We start from the raw sequence: 12,965 nt of genomic DNA, 5'->3' as shown, positions 1-12,965 counted from the left end.
CCCCACTACACCCCAAAAGGCACCTACGAACATCCGGAAGGGCTGGACCACGAACTCTGTCAGGCCACAGGGTCTCACACCTCTTAATTTTTGCACCTGTGGTTCTCTCCCCGCCGAAACACATTTCCTGCCCTCCTCTACCCAGCTAACTCCTACTGGCACAATTTGTACCCCCCCCCCCCTCCTCCAGGAAGCCTTCCCTGGCTGCCTCCCATCCCCCAAAGTACTTAGCTGCCTTTGTGGCCTCTCTGGCCTGCTGCCTCCTCCTCTGGAATTCACAGGTTGGCCATTTCCACCCCCCCCCCCCACCGTCCTGGTGGTCCCCTATTTGTCGACTAAACGGGAGAATGGACAAGACGTGGAGGTACCCTAATAGCCACGGACAGTCAAAATCAAAATGAAACCTCCTCTGAGGTCTGTGAGTTTCAGGCAGGAGCTCCTGCAAAACAAAAATGAGGCGACCTGGCTCCAATGGGCCTTACCTACTCCCTGGACCACACACTCCGGGCCAGTGACCGAGCGTCAATTTCCTATAAGCCTCAATTTCCTCTCCTATAAAATGAAGGTACTGGAGTCCCTTATGGTAAGAGTTGAGCTAAGAAACATACATGTAAAGAGCTAAGTACTCAGTAGGCACTCAAATATTAACGGCAATCATTATTTTTGCTATCACTTTACAGCCACCAAACTACAAAATATCACAACTTACAGGGACCCAAGAGATGAGTAGCTCAGGGCTTGCCAGACTTTCTGCAAAGGGCCTGATAATAAATATTTTCAATTTTGTGGACCACATGGGTCTCTGTCGGAACCACCAAACTCCGCCCTGGTAGCACGGAGGCAGCCATAGAGGAAATGTAAGTAAATGAGTGTGGTTGTATTCCAACAAAACTTTATAAAAACACGCCGGGGGCTGGACTGGGCCCAGGGCTGTCATTTGCCAACTTTCTAGGTAGGCACCTCAGGTGGGAGGTGTGATTTACTTTTTGTCTCGTCTGATGCCTCCACCAGAGGGTAAACTCCGGGCACCCAGGGGCTTCTTAAATCCTGCACCCCAGCATCTAGCTGAGAAACTGCCACGCGTCCCTATTTCCCAGGAAGTTACTGAGTGCTTCTAATGACCCAGGCTCAGTGCCAGTTGCTAGGGACGCAGTGACTGCAGATGCGTTGGGGGGGGGGGGGCGTCACTCAGCGGAAATCTGTGCAGTGATGGGATGGATGAAAGACCCCATGGGCGGCCTCTGGAGTTGGGCAGGTCTGGGTTCAAACCCCGATGCTGTCCCATCAGGCCTGTGTGACCTCGGGAAAGTGACTCGACTATCCTGAGCCTCGGTTTCCAGGAAATGGAATCATCAATAACAAATGCTTCCCTGACACCCTGTGAGGACGGAGAAAGGGTAGGGGACGGTGTTCCCCGAGCCACTCAGGTGGTGTAGACGTGCTGGGACACAGGCAGAAATAGGCTCGCCAGTGCTCACAGCACAGGGACCTCAGCTGGCCTCAAATATCTCACCGTGGGTTCTGTGAGAACCCCAACCAGTAAGGTGGGACCCTGGGGCCCAGAGACAGGGGCTTTCCCGCCCCGCCCCCCCCACCGCAGGGGGTGGGGAATGAGGACACGCTCCCACGTGTTAAGAGCCTTGAGGCCGACAGTGGCAGAACAGGAGGCCTCGGATAACCTCCAATGTGCTAGAAAAACAGGGCTGGAAGGACTCTTGAAAACACGGGCACAGCGGTTGAACATTTTTGCTTGTAAAGCAATGGGAACTGCCTGTTCAAGTGACACCCAGGCAAGCCCGTGGTGTCTTCAAAGACCCACACCGGGCCAGAGGGCCCTTGGGGCCAGACAGGTCACGCGTGTGATGATGGAGAATGGTGGGCACGATGACGACCAGGAGAGCCCAGGACATTTAAGGGGGAGCTTCAGGCCACTCCGGTTTCGCCCAAGCTCCTGAGGTCCCAAAAGAAGTGGGGAGATTGGATTATTCTCTAAAAATATTTGAATGTTGGCTCCATGTAAAACGAATCACCATGGGAGCCACACAAAAACCATCCTGTGGGTCACAGGCATCGACTGCCAGCATGTTACAGCCCAATCTGCCCATTTCACAGCTGGGGAAACGGAGTCTCGGAGGGGGGAAACACCTTACTCGATGTCACAGAGTGACCTGGGAAGCAAAGCTGGGGCTCAGATGCCTCCAGGCCTCTACCCAGCCCCAACTGCTCCAGAGACCGTGGGGAATGGGAGGGAGTGGGGGTGGGGGATGAGGGTTGGGGGGTAGGAATCTGGGCTACACAAGCCAAGAGCCCTGTGTGTTCTGCCATCCAGGATGGAGCGTGGACAAATGGGCAGGAAAAGGGATGAATACGTATTAGTAACACCTAATAATTTGTAGGGGCACCTGGGTGTCTCGGTCGGTTAAGTGTCTGACTCTTGATTTTGGCTCAGGTCATGATCTCACAGTTTGTGAGTTCAAGCCCCACATGGGGCTCTGTGATGACAGTGCAGAGCCTGCTGGGGATTCTCTCTAGCCCTCCCCTACTCTCATGGGAGCATGTGCTCTCTCAAAAATAAATTTAAAAACTTAAATAATAATACATAGTAATTTGTAACAATATATATAATGCAGTAATAATAACTGATATCTTCTTAGTGTTTTCTATCTGTTGGGCATTAAGATAGGGTATGAGGAGTGGGTAAGATGGTAATTGAAAGTGAAGATGAGGGACACCTGGGTGGCTCAGTCGGTTAAGCGTCCGACTTTGGCTCAGGTCGGGATCTTATGGTCTGTGGGTTCAAGCCCCGCGTCGGGCTCTGTGCTGACAGCTCGGAGCCTGGAGCCTGCTTTGGATTCTGTGTCTCCCTCTCTCTCTCTACCCCTCACACACTCATGCTCTGTCTCTCTCTGTCTCAAAACTAAATAAACATTACAAAAAAATTTTTTTTAAGTGGAGATGATAATTAAGAGTACAGACTCAGGATTAAAATCCTGTCTCTCCCACTTCCTAGCTGAGGGATCTTATCCAAATTGGTTCACCTCTCTGTGCCTCAGCTTGTCCTTTTATTTTTTAATTTCAATTTTTTTTTTTTATTTTTTTTTTTTTACTTGAGAGAGAGAGAGAGAGAGCACACACATAGGCATGTGCACAGGGGCATGGGGCTTGATCTCATGACCCTGGATCGTGACCTGAGCCAAAATCAAGAGTCAGATGCTCAACCGACTGAGCCACCTAGGCGCCCCTTGGCTTGTCCATTTCATATAGCCAGTGGGAGAATCAAATCTGATTGACGCACATAAAGTGCCTCGTGCCTGGTGAGCTCTACTGATATCAGTTATAATTATTGCTTTTTGACAGATGGGGAAGCTGAGGCGTCCAAAGGGACATGCTCCAGACTCCAGCCTGTCTGACCCTGACCCCTCACATTTTGCCTTGTACCAAGGTATGCACTTTATGCCCCACCCCCCCACCGGTCTCCTCTGGTCCAAACCAGGAGGTAGGTCCTCGCTGCACCTCTATTCTGCAGACAAGGAAACTGAAGCATGGGGAAGGCAGCCAGTAAACCCAGACATGCAGCCACGAAGTGGAATAACCAGATTCTAACGCAAGCCCGAGCCCTCCATCATGCGTGCTACCACTCGGCCTGCCTGCTGGCCACCGGAACCTGGTCGAAAGTCTGGTTGATGCAAGAATGCACTTGGCAGACGGGACTGCTGCCCTGCCTTGCCTCCCACCAGCTGAGCACACAGGATTACATGAAACTCCTCCCTAGGCAGCAGCCCCAGACGCTCCCCTGGGCATATGGGCGCTTCCCCTAGGATTTCGAGGGCTTGGCCCAGCTCGTGGGCTGTTCTCAAGGAATCATTCCCACGAATCCTCCTCAGGCCACAACCCGGGGTGGAGGAGACCAGAGAAGGGGCATGGGAGGGGGCAGGATCTCAAAACTGTCTCCTGAGCGGCCCCAGACAGGGTGAACATGTGGCTGCAGAGGGCAAGGGGACCTTGCAGATGGCAGGAACAGGTGGCAGGTGGGGAGGCCAGGAGCTGCTGTTACCCAGACAGGTTTCTGCAGTGCCGCGTGGCAAACCAGAGCCAGCTGGGCCATACCCGGGCTTTCAGATCACTCACACCAGCCACTTCTGACCCACCTCTCTTACTGCAAATCGATTCACAAAGTCATGTCGATGACACACTTGGATGGCTTTACCAGTCCCAAGGTGGCACTACATCTAAGTTGTGGCTGGGTCTACACCCACTGCCCAGCAGGATACACTGAGGCCCATGCATGCCTAGGCCCATGTTTCCCCAGGCTATGCAGGAATGCTTGATTTTAAAAGGGCGAGGAGAGGGAAGTATGCACAAATGAATAAAGGCAGGAGGGGCTGGGGCTGGGGCTGGATACAGCGGCCAGAGGCCCATCGCAATGGCCCTCCCAAACGGCAGATGCCCGGGTAGGACAAGGCTGCTTGTTGGGAGCCCAGAACGCACAGATGAATGCTGGCTTCAGTTCCAGAGCCAGCAGACGACAGGTTTAAGAACATCAGGAAGACCCTTCGAGAAACTTGGTTCCTCCATGAAAACGTCATGCTCTGACCTGGGCAGCTTCACCTCACAGAAGCCAGAGAGCGTGAGGGAAGAGGTGGGGGTCCCAGGCACAGGGGCAATGCCAAGAGGAGGGACGGGATGTCTGTGCGTCCCGAGGGGCACGAGTAGGGTGACTGCCCTACTCAGGACTGCCGGTCGCAGGCCTGGCAGGGAGCATCTCTTAAAAGTAAGGAGTGGCTCACTGAGGCCACTCAGATGGCCCACCTCACATGGCCACCAGGGGAGGGCACCTTCAGAATGATTATGGGGGGCCGGGGGAGGGAGCACGGGCAGGACCAGACTCCCTTTCTCAATTGAGGGACAAGCCTTCCCCCGGCCTCTGTGGGTCTTTGCTGTGATGGGATGTCCTGTTGGCCTGGGGTGGGAAGGTCTGAGCAGTTCTTTCCACTGTGTGCAGGTTCCTAATAGGCAGCCCCAGGTCTGGGGTGGGTACCATGAGCTCCCGGGCTCCCCACTGCCCCCGGTCCCACACAGGGCCCAGCAGGATGCCTTCAGCAAGTTATGTCACTATCACAGAAGCGATGTAAACGCACACATACCTCGGCTAAGCGCTGGCTGGGCTTCGTCACCAGTTTCCTGATGGTCCCGGAGCTGTTCCTCGTGACCCACAGAACACTCCTCATTCTGCTAATGAGGCATTTAATTCCACGCGTATTGGAATATAATTTATAATGAGCACATCAAAGCCAGTGATTTCAAAGATTAGGACGGCTTCGGAGACTGTATTTAGTCCAGATTATCCACACCTTCATCGGCTGCCTGTGGGATTGTAAAATGGGGCAGCTGCTTTGCAAAACTGGCCCTTCTTCAAAAGGTTTAGAATTACCGTGCAACCCAGCAATTCCACTCCTCGGGATATACCCGAGAGCACTGAAAACATCATGTGCCTGCACAGACTTGTACACAAATGTTCACAGCAGCATTATTCACGACACCCAAAAAGTGGACAGAAAGCAAACGTCCATTAGCTGCCAAGTGGAAACATAGAGTATATCCACAGTGGAATAGTATTCAGCCCTTAAAAGGTGATCAAATACTACACCTGAAACTAATAAGACACTGCACGTTAACTATATTGGAATTAAAAACCTAAAAACAGAAAGTCATGAAATAGCAAAAAAATTAAAAAAAAAAAAAAAAAAGGAACACAGAACCCCTACATGCTACCACATGGACGAAACTCGGGCTCATTCTAAGTGAAAAGCACCAGTCACAAAAGGCCACGTTGTGCGTGACTCCATTTACATAAAATTTGCATAAAATGTCCAGCACAGGGAAATCCAGAGAGGGAAAACAGATGAGTGGTTGCCAGGGGCTGGGGAAGGAGGGATTGAGCGGTGATTGCCGATGGGTCCAAGGTTTCTTTTTGGGTGATGAAAATGTTCTAGAATTAGGTAGTAGTCGTGGTTGCACATCTCTGCGAATATCCTAAAAACCAGTGAACTGAATGCTTTAAAATCTGAATTGTATCTCAGTAAAGCTGCTGTAAAGAGATCATACGCGATTTGGAAGAACAGTGATATAAGCACATACACTGGGTAAATAATACAATAATACAATTAGGATTCAGTAAGGTAAAAATGGTTCATGAATGACTCAAAAAACCCAATTTCACAGTCATGGAAACTGAGGCTGGATAAGGAAGAATGACTCGAGCAGGCTACCTCACTACTAAGCCAGGATGAGTCACACTGAGATCTGCCTAACTCCAGAGGCCTGGCCTAACCATCAGGCCACCTAGCTGAAGGAAAAGATAGGAGATGGGGTGTAGGGAGAGGTGTGCACAGCCCAGTACGGGACACAGACCTACAAGGAGGTTGGTAAGTGAAAGAAAGAGCAAGTTACCTCAGTGGATTTCAAAACAGGAACCCCCCACAATGCCTGGGGACTGCTAGGCACCCCAGGATAGGGTGCTGCCTGAAGCTTCTGAAGGATGAGTAGGAGTTTGCCAGCTCCCCTCCCCAACATCCCGACATGACACATGAAGTCAGGAGGCCTGAGGGTAGGTTTCAGCTCTGCCACGTCCTACCTGGGGGCCCTAGTAGGTTACTAGGGCCGTGGGCACATGCCTTTCTGAGCCTCAGTTTCCCCAAGTGATAAGCACAGTGCCTTGTAACAACTGCACTCCATCGGATGGCTCCCACCCTTCCTCCCGAGGGGATGTGCGTTTGAGTGGGAAAGCCAGACCTGACCTCTGTCCCACATTTAATAATAACGACTCTGCCAGGTCCAGCCTCCGTGACCAAACCCCTCTTCCCTCGCGGCCACTCCCAGTCCCAGCTTTATCTGGCACCTCGCCTCCAGCTCACACTGCGAGGGGGAGGTTGCCGGGCGGTGGGGTGTTCTGGCCGAATTTCGCGGGGGACCCTCAAGTTCACGAGGGCTCCGCGGACCCCAAGCTCTCGGCGGCGCCCTCCCCAACCAACGATTTCCGCCCCCCGACGCCTCCACTCTGGACACACCTCGCAACTGCACGGCGTTGCAAGTTAACTTCCACGCGCCCTCCCGGGGGTCCCCGCAAGGCGAGGAGGGGTCGGGGACCCCGACGGCGGTCACACGCCGCTTTCCCCCCACCCCCAACACACACACACACACACACACACACACACACACACACACGGACGCCGAGCGCCGCCCGGGCGCTGGGTCCGAGGCGGGAAGCGCGGGCCGGGGGCCGAGGCTCTGCCGCACCCCGCGGACATCGCTCCGGACGCCCGGCGCCTGCGGATCCTCGAACCGGCCGCGCGCGCCGCCTCCCGCCCAGCTCCCAGCCCCGGAGCCCCAGCAGCCGCGCCGGGCCCGGGAAGAAGCCGCCCGGGCCGAGGGCTCCCCGGAGCCCGAGGCCGACCCGCAGGCGGCCCCCTGCCGGCAGCTGCGGCCCGGGGCCCCACGCGCCGCCCCAGGGCCACCTACCGTGCCGAGGCGCGGCGAGGCGACCCCGCGCGCCCAGCGACTCTGGGCTGGCCAGCCACCCCGGCCGGGGGAGGGGGAGGCACCCGCGCGCGGGGGCGGGGCCGCGGCGCCGTGACGTTGCGTGGAGGCGGGGACGGGGCGCGGCCCCGCCCACGGCCGCTCGCCGCCCCTGCGGTCCGCCTCCGGACCGCGCGGTGGGGCGGGGCGGCCCCGGGAGCCGGCCTCGCCCCGGAAGTCCTCGTCTGCGTGCTGGCTTACCCCCCAGGACGGGCAGCTCACCACTCTTCCTGCCAGGACAGCTCTGTTTCAGAGGCGTACCCTTCTGTCTGTAAGCAGCAGGGTGGAATGGTCGCGGAGAAGTGGTGTGAGAGAAGACTACGCCCTGAACAGAGGGCACTTATGCTCCGGTGTGTGTGACACAAGGGAAAAAGAGAGAGGGGCTATCATACGTATTCATAGGCGTCAGGGGTTCTCAAGAAAGGGGCGACTTTGTCCTGCCCCCACCGCAAGGACATTTGACAATATCTGAAGACATTTTTGGTTGTCACAACTGGGGGATGGGGGTGTCGTACTGGTGTCTGGTGGGTAGAGGCCTGAGGCGCTGCTAAACATTCTGCAATAACACGGGACAGCCCCGTCCCCAACCCACCCACCCCCAGCCTAAGATGTCAGCTGTGCTGAGCTCGAGAAACGCTGGCGTAGATGAGTAAAATAAAACTCTAGGCTGGTGGGACTCAGCTCCATCTAAGATATATAACCTCTCTGTGCCTGTTTCTTCATCTGTAAAATGGGTGTGTAACAGATCTATCTCTGCATTATATGCATACTCACTGAAGGAAAGGGAAGGAAGGGATGCGGCTTACCATTCATCGTGGACCTTTGTTCTTTGTTGTTGTTTTTAACCATCTGTATATAGGGCCTATTTAAAATGAATTTCTGTTGGGGCGCCGGCATGGCTCAGCTGGTTAAGCAATCCCACTTCAGCTCAGGTCATGATCTCACAGCTCACGGGTTTGAGCCCTGTGTCCGGCCCTGTGCTGATGCTTAGTATCCTGTGATAGGTGTATTGTCACCCCCATTTTACAGATAACAGCACCAAGGCCTACAGAAAAGAGGTAATTTGCCCATGCGTTCATTCATAGCTCTTCATTAATTCATTCACGTGTCCAATAAATAGTGCCTACCATGTAGAAAGTATTGGGACTGACGATATGAAATCCCCTGTCTCCGTGAAGCTGACTGTTATTTAAGAACGATATCATATAGTGTTTCTTGTGCACATATTAGAGGATTTGTGTGATTAGCTGCATAGTAACTCTGCTGGGTGTTTTATAACGCCCCCTTTGTGGGCAGAGAACTGGAGATCAAGGGAAGAGATCTGAATGGGGACCATCTGTTTAATAACATTCTGGCCAGCAACAGCATCTCCTGAGCGCCCTGTTTCGGGCACTGGGATTCAGCAGTTAACAGGAGGACAAGGACCCTGCATCCACTTGGGAAACCAGACCCTTCAATATGCAGTCACGATACAGTGGGCACCTCTAATTGGGAAGGACAGAGGGGATTAACCTGGCCCCGGCAGGGAAGACCAGGAGTGTTTACACTGAGGCCTGAAACATGGTAAAGGTCTACGGAAGAGTGTGCCAACCACAGAGACCAGCAGGTACAAAGGTCCAGCAGGAAGCACTTTCCAGATGCAGGCTTGCGTGAAATGCGGTGGACCAGATGTGGGGAGAGGCGGGGAGACAGGAGATCAGAGGGGTCTTCAGGGGCTGGATGCTGCAGGGCTTTGCTGAATGTGGGAAGGAGTCAGGACCTCACCCGGCAGCAATGGAAAGACAGGAAGGTGTTCCGCAGGGGAAGGACATGGTTGATTTTGCTTTCTGCAGAGGTCCTCTGACTGCTCTGTGGAGGATGACAGGCAGGGAAGGCAGGTTGAAGGCTGTTGAAATACTCCAGGGGAGGTGGCCAACCCAGGGTGGGACCAGAGGCAGGGAGGGGATGTTCGGGTTCCAGAGATATCTGGAAGACAGGATTGGCAGATCTCAGTTGTGGGGCTGAAGAAGGGGACCAGATGATCTTCTGGTTTCTAGGTTGGACCTTCTCCTCTTGGTCCTCCAACTTGGTGAACCCCTTCAAATCTCAAGCTAGCTGCCCCTCCTTGAGGAAGCCTACCTGACCCCCAGGAGATCCTGATGAGACGGACACTGGACCATGCAGCCCAGGAATTTGATGTGGCTTTGAAACCAAATGACAGCTCTCCTCCCGTCTGCTCCTCCAATCCATGACCACCCAAGCAGGGGGCCTCTCCTGTCTTCTCTCCCCACCTGTTTCCCCAGCACCTAGATGAAGCCTGGCACTTAGGAGGCCCTCAGCCAATACTTGTCAGAAGCAGGAAGAATAAATGTGGCATAAAACACATTGATTCCAGGGGCGCCTGGGTGGCTCTGTCGGTTAAGCATCCCACTTTGGCTCAGGTCACGATCTCATGGTTCTTGGGCTGACGGTGCACATCTTGCTTAGGATTCTCCCTCTCTCTCTCTCTCTCTCTGCCCCTCCCCCCTCTAAATAAACTTAAAAAAAATGTTGATTCTAAAACTCTTTCCAGCTCCAACATCTGAGAAGGTGATACTGATGATGATTAGGGGAAATGCTGTGCTTTAAGCTCCTTGTATGTATCCTATTCAAGTTGATCCTTTACTCCTCCTAACAAACAACCTCATCACTCCCATTTTACAGATGAAGAATCAGAGGCTCCACCAGGTCATTTGTCTTGACCGCAGGCCACGGCTTGTAAATGTCAGGGCTGAGATGCAGGCTCAGGACGGTGGTGGCAGGAGGTGCCCCACAGTGGATAGGGAGCTAGGCTTTCTCCTCCTGCTGGAAGGATGCGTAGCACTCCTAGCTCGGTACCCAAGCTTCATAAAACACTCTGACCTTAGGGATCGGATCCAGGCGACTGGCTGTCATGGCAACGAGGCTCTAAAGAGATGCTCACCTCTCTGGAAGCTCCTTGGGACACCCTGGCACAATGAACCTTTCCCAAAACTCGGTTGCTGTGTGTCCATCAGCATCGGGTGCCGGCACGCAAGGGATCACAGCCCCGGGTGGCCCTTCCACCCCCTCACCCCGCCCCTCACGCCCACACACACTGCTGATTGTGCCCTGATGCCCCAGAGATGGTGGTTTGCCTCCTGTTGCTGTGGACGGGAGATAGCGTTCCATAACCAAGGTGCTTTGTCTTCCCAAAGGCCTGTGACTCAGAGATTCATGAGCTGGGATCTAATAGTGAAACAGGATGACATCCCAGCGTGCACTGCGTTTGGAAGCCAGCATTTAGGGCCAAACTCCCACAGAGTCCAAACCGGCCCCGGGAAGCCCCCCAAAAAAGCTGTGGGCACGACAGCCACATGACCAGGTCCGGCTCCACTGGTGGCCTCCAGCATGGTGCCCATCATCAGTGCTTCTGGTGAGCACCTGAAAAAGTCGAACGCTCTAAGTTTCCATTTCGAGGCAAAAAAAAAAAACCAAAAAAACAAAAAAACAGTGACTTCTCTTTCAGCTCTGAAATTCTGTTTCAGGTGGTGAAAAGCTCACGTTTCGTTGGAAGTAGGACCCAGGGCAGAAACAACAGGTCGGTCAGTCTTAAATGTCACCCTCCCTCCCCACCTTTTTACGTGGCCTTGTCTTGGGCTCACTCATCCTTTGCGTTTGTTCCGGCTTTTTATCATGTGGTGTGTGGATTCAGGAGCTTGTTAACGAAAGCTAAATAATATACGGACACAGCGGCAAGTCAGGCATAGAATAAATTACTGGGACGCTGCCTGCCTCGTTTTTGCCGATTTGCTCGGTTTTGCCGAGCGTCAGCTCGCGTCACCGCACGGCTACCATGCACCCTGTTTTCGTAGAACACCTGTGAGAAAATCAGGGCTTCAACACCTCTGAGTTACAGCAGCCTGGAAAATCTAGATTACGAACACGCGTCAGCTTTGTCACTCCTTAAACCAGTGGATTTCTGTTATGTTCGCCTTTTGTAGGACTCACAGGATTGGCACACGGAAAACAAAACAAAACACCTGTTACGCCCAAAATAGTTCTCTCAAGAAGCGTGAAATACAAGTTCTGAGTGATCAGAGAGCAGCTTGGGTCATATCTGAATGGGGAGCGTGTTCCTCTTTCTTTCTCTTTCTCGCCGAATCGCGCGTCTTGCTGTCCGCGAGGTCTCACAGTCGGCTCTTGTGACTCCACCGAGTGGAGTGTCAGAGCTTCACCCACGGACCTTAGGAACCGAGGACGGCAATCTGTGTGGCTTGGCTTGGGAATCAGAGAGTCACGGCTGTTCGGAGATAAACTACAGAATCTTGGAGAATCGTGGGAGTTGGGAACCATGGAATGCCAGCGTCAGAGTCTTGGGCCTGTTCGGACAGTCGAGCTGCCCTCGTAGGGACGGGCAGAATGAGTCCCAGGGAATGGAAGCATTTTGCCCAACACTGCAGCTTCTAGCAGTGAGACAGGGCAAACACCCGCATCTACAGATTCCTGCCCCGGAATCTTCTAGTCCAAGACAAGAGAACCTGTCTTCTAATAGAAGATGCTGGTCACATTAGAGGGTGGAGGCGGGGAGACTGAGGATGGGAGGGAGTGGGAGGGCACGCCTCAGAGGGCAAAGACCTTCGGAGTCAGGTGGTGCCTCAACTTTGAAGCTCAGCAAAACCACAGAGTGGGGTTTCAGGAGGCCCCACCCTTCTTCTTTCCAGCTTCATCTCCTGCCACATTCAGCAACTTCTTTCCACCCACCCACCCCCCTCTCCCTCCCCGCTTCTGCCCACACAGCCGCCAAGCTAGTGCTCTCACATCAATAAGCTTTGCTTGGGCCCACCGCAAGCTCTCTCAACCTCTGTGCCTTTCCCATGGTGCCCCAGGCCTGCCAAGTACAGCTGTGTAAGTTGGGCACAGTGCAAAGGTATCGCATTCACACTTCGGGCGTCGCAGACGTAGGCCAAGAAATTCTGGCAGAGGGCAGTCAGATGTCTTGAGGAAGAGAGGTATCATTTTATCATTCGTACAAAGGTGCCATGTGGGATGGTAGTAAGGCCTCGCTGTTTGCTCTGCCTGGAATGTCATCGTTCTTCTTCCCCACCAAAGCGGGCTCCTGTCCCACCCCTCAAGGTCCCCTCAAACATCCCCTCCGCCATGGCAACACACCCCCCCCCCCGCCCACCCTCCTGCATGGATTAAAGGTTAATAACATCAATCAATAATAACTGTGGATATGGGAGTCAATATGGCCTGGCGCGGGTTTTCAAAGAGCAAAAGGCATGTGCCATTTGTAGTAGGAGGGATGATTCTCAGTGGAACTTGGACCCGGGATTAAGTAACCCTGCACCGGATACAAGAAAATAAGGCTCTTTTCAATCTTCTTTGATTATATCAGGGAGAAAAAACTC

General features: G+C 53.6%; 1 protein-coding gene and 1 long non-coding RNA gene across 3 annotated transcripts in view; one reads left to right on the top strand and one right to left on the bottom strand.

The window, feature by feature from the left end:
* Positions 1-7,642, bottom strand: part of TPST2 (tyrosylprotein sulfotransferase 2) — a 44,056-nt gene extending 36,414 nt beyond the window's left edge. The window contains exons 1-2 of one of the 2 annotated variants that reach the window (XM_019426510.2): positions 7,519-7,615; positions 5,145-5,364 (exon numbers count right to left, since the gene is read on the bottom strand). The gene's annotated coding sequence lies outside the window, so the exon portion shown is untranslated. Of the gene's footprint in view, positions 1-5,144; positions 5,365-7,518 lie in introns of both variants that reach the window. The other variant, XM_019426508.2, reaches the window with a different exon arrangement.
* A 37-nt stretch (positions 7,643-7,679) lies between these two features.
* On the top strand, positions 7,680-12,195 carry LOC109253524 (uncharacterized). Its single transcript, XR_002074435.2, has 3 exons — positions 7,680-7,846; positions 11,100-11,152; positions 11,556-12,195. It is a non-coding gene; the product is annotated as an uncharacterized LOC109253524 (long non-coding RNA).
* The last annotated feature ends 770 nt before the right edge of the window (positions 12,196-12,965 follow it).

The sequence above is a fragment of the Panthera pardus genome, unplaced genomic scaffold (assembly GCF_024362965.1).
Source record: "Panthera pardus isolate Hobbes unplaced genomic scaffold, ASM2436296v1 HiC_scaffold_15, whole genome shotgun sequence".
NCBI classification, from domain to species: domain Eukaryota; kingdom Metazoa; phylum Chordata; class Mammalia; order Carnivora; family Felidae; genus Panthera; species Panthera pardus.
This window is presented reverse-complemented; position numbering and strand designations above follow the sequence as displayed.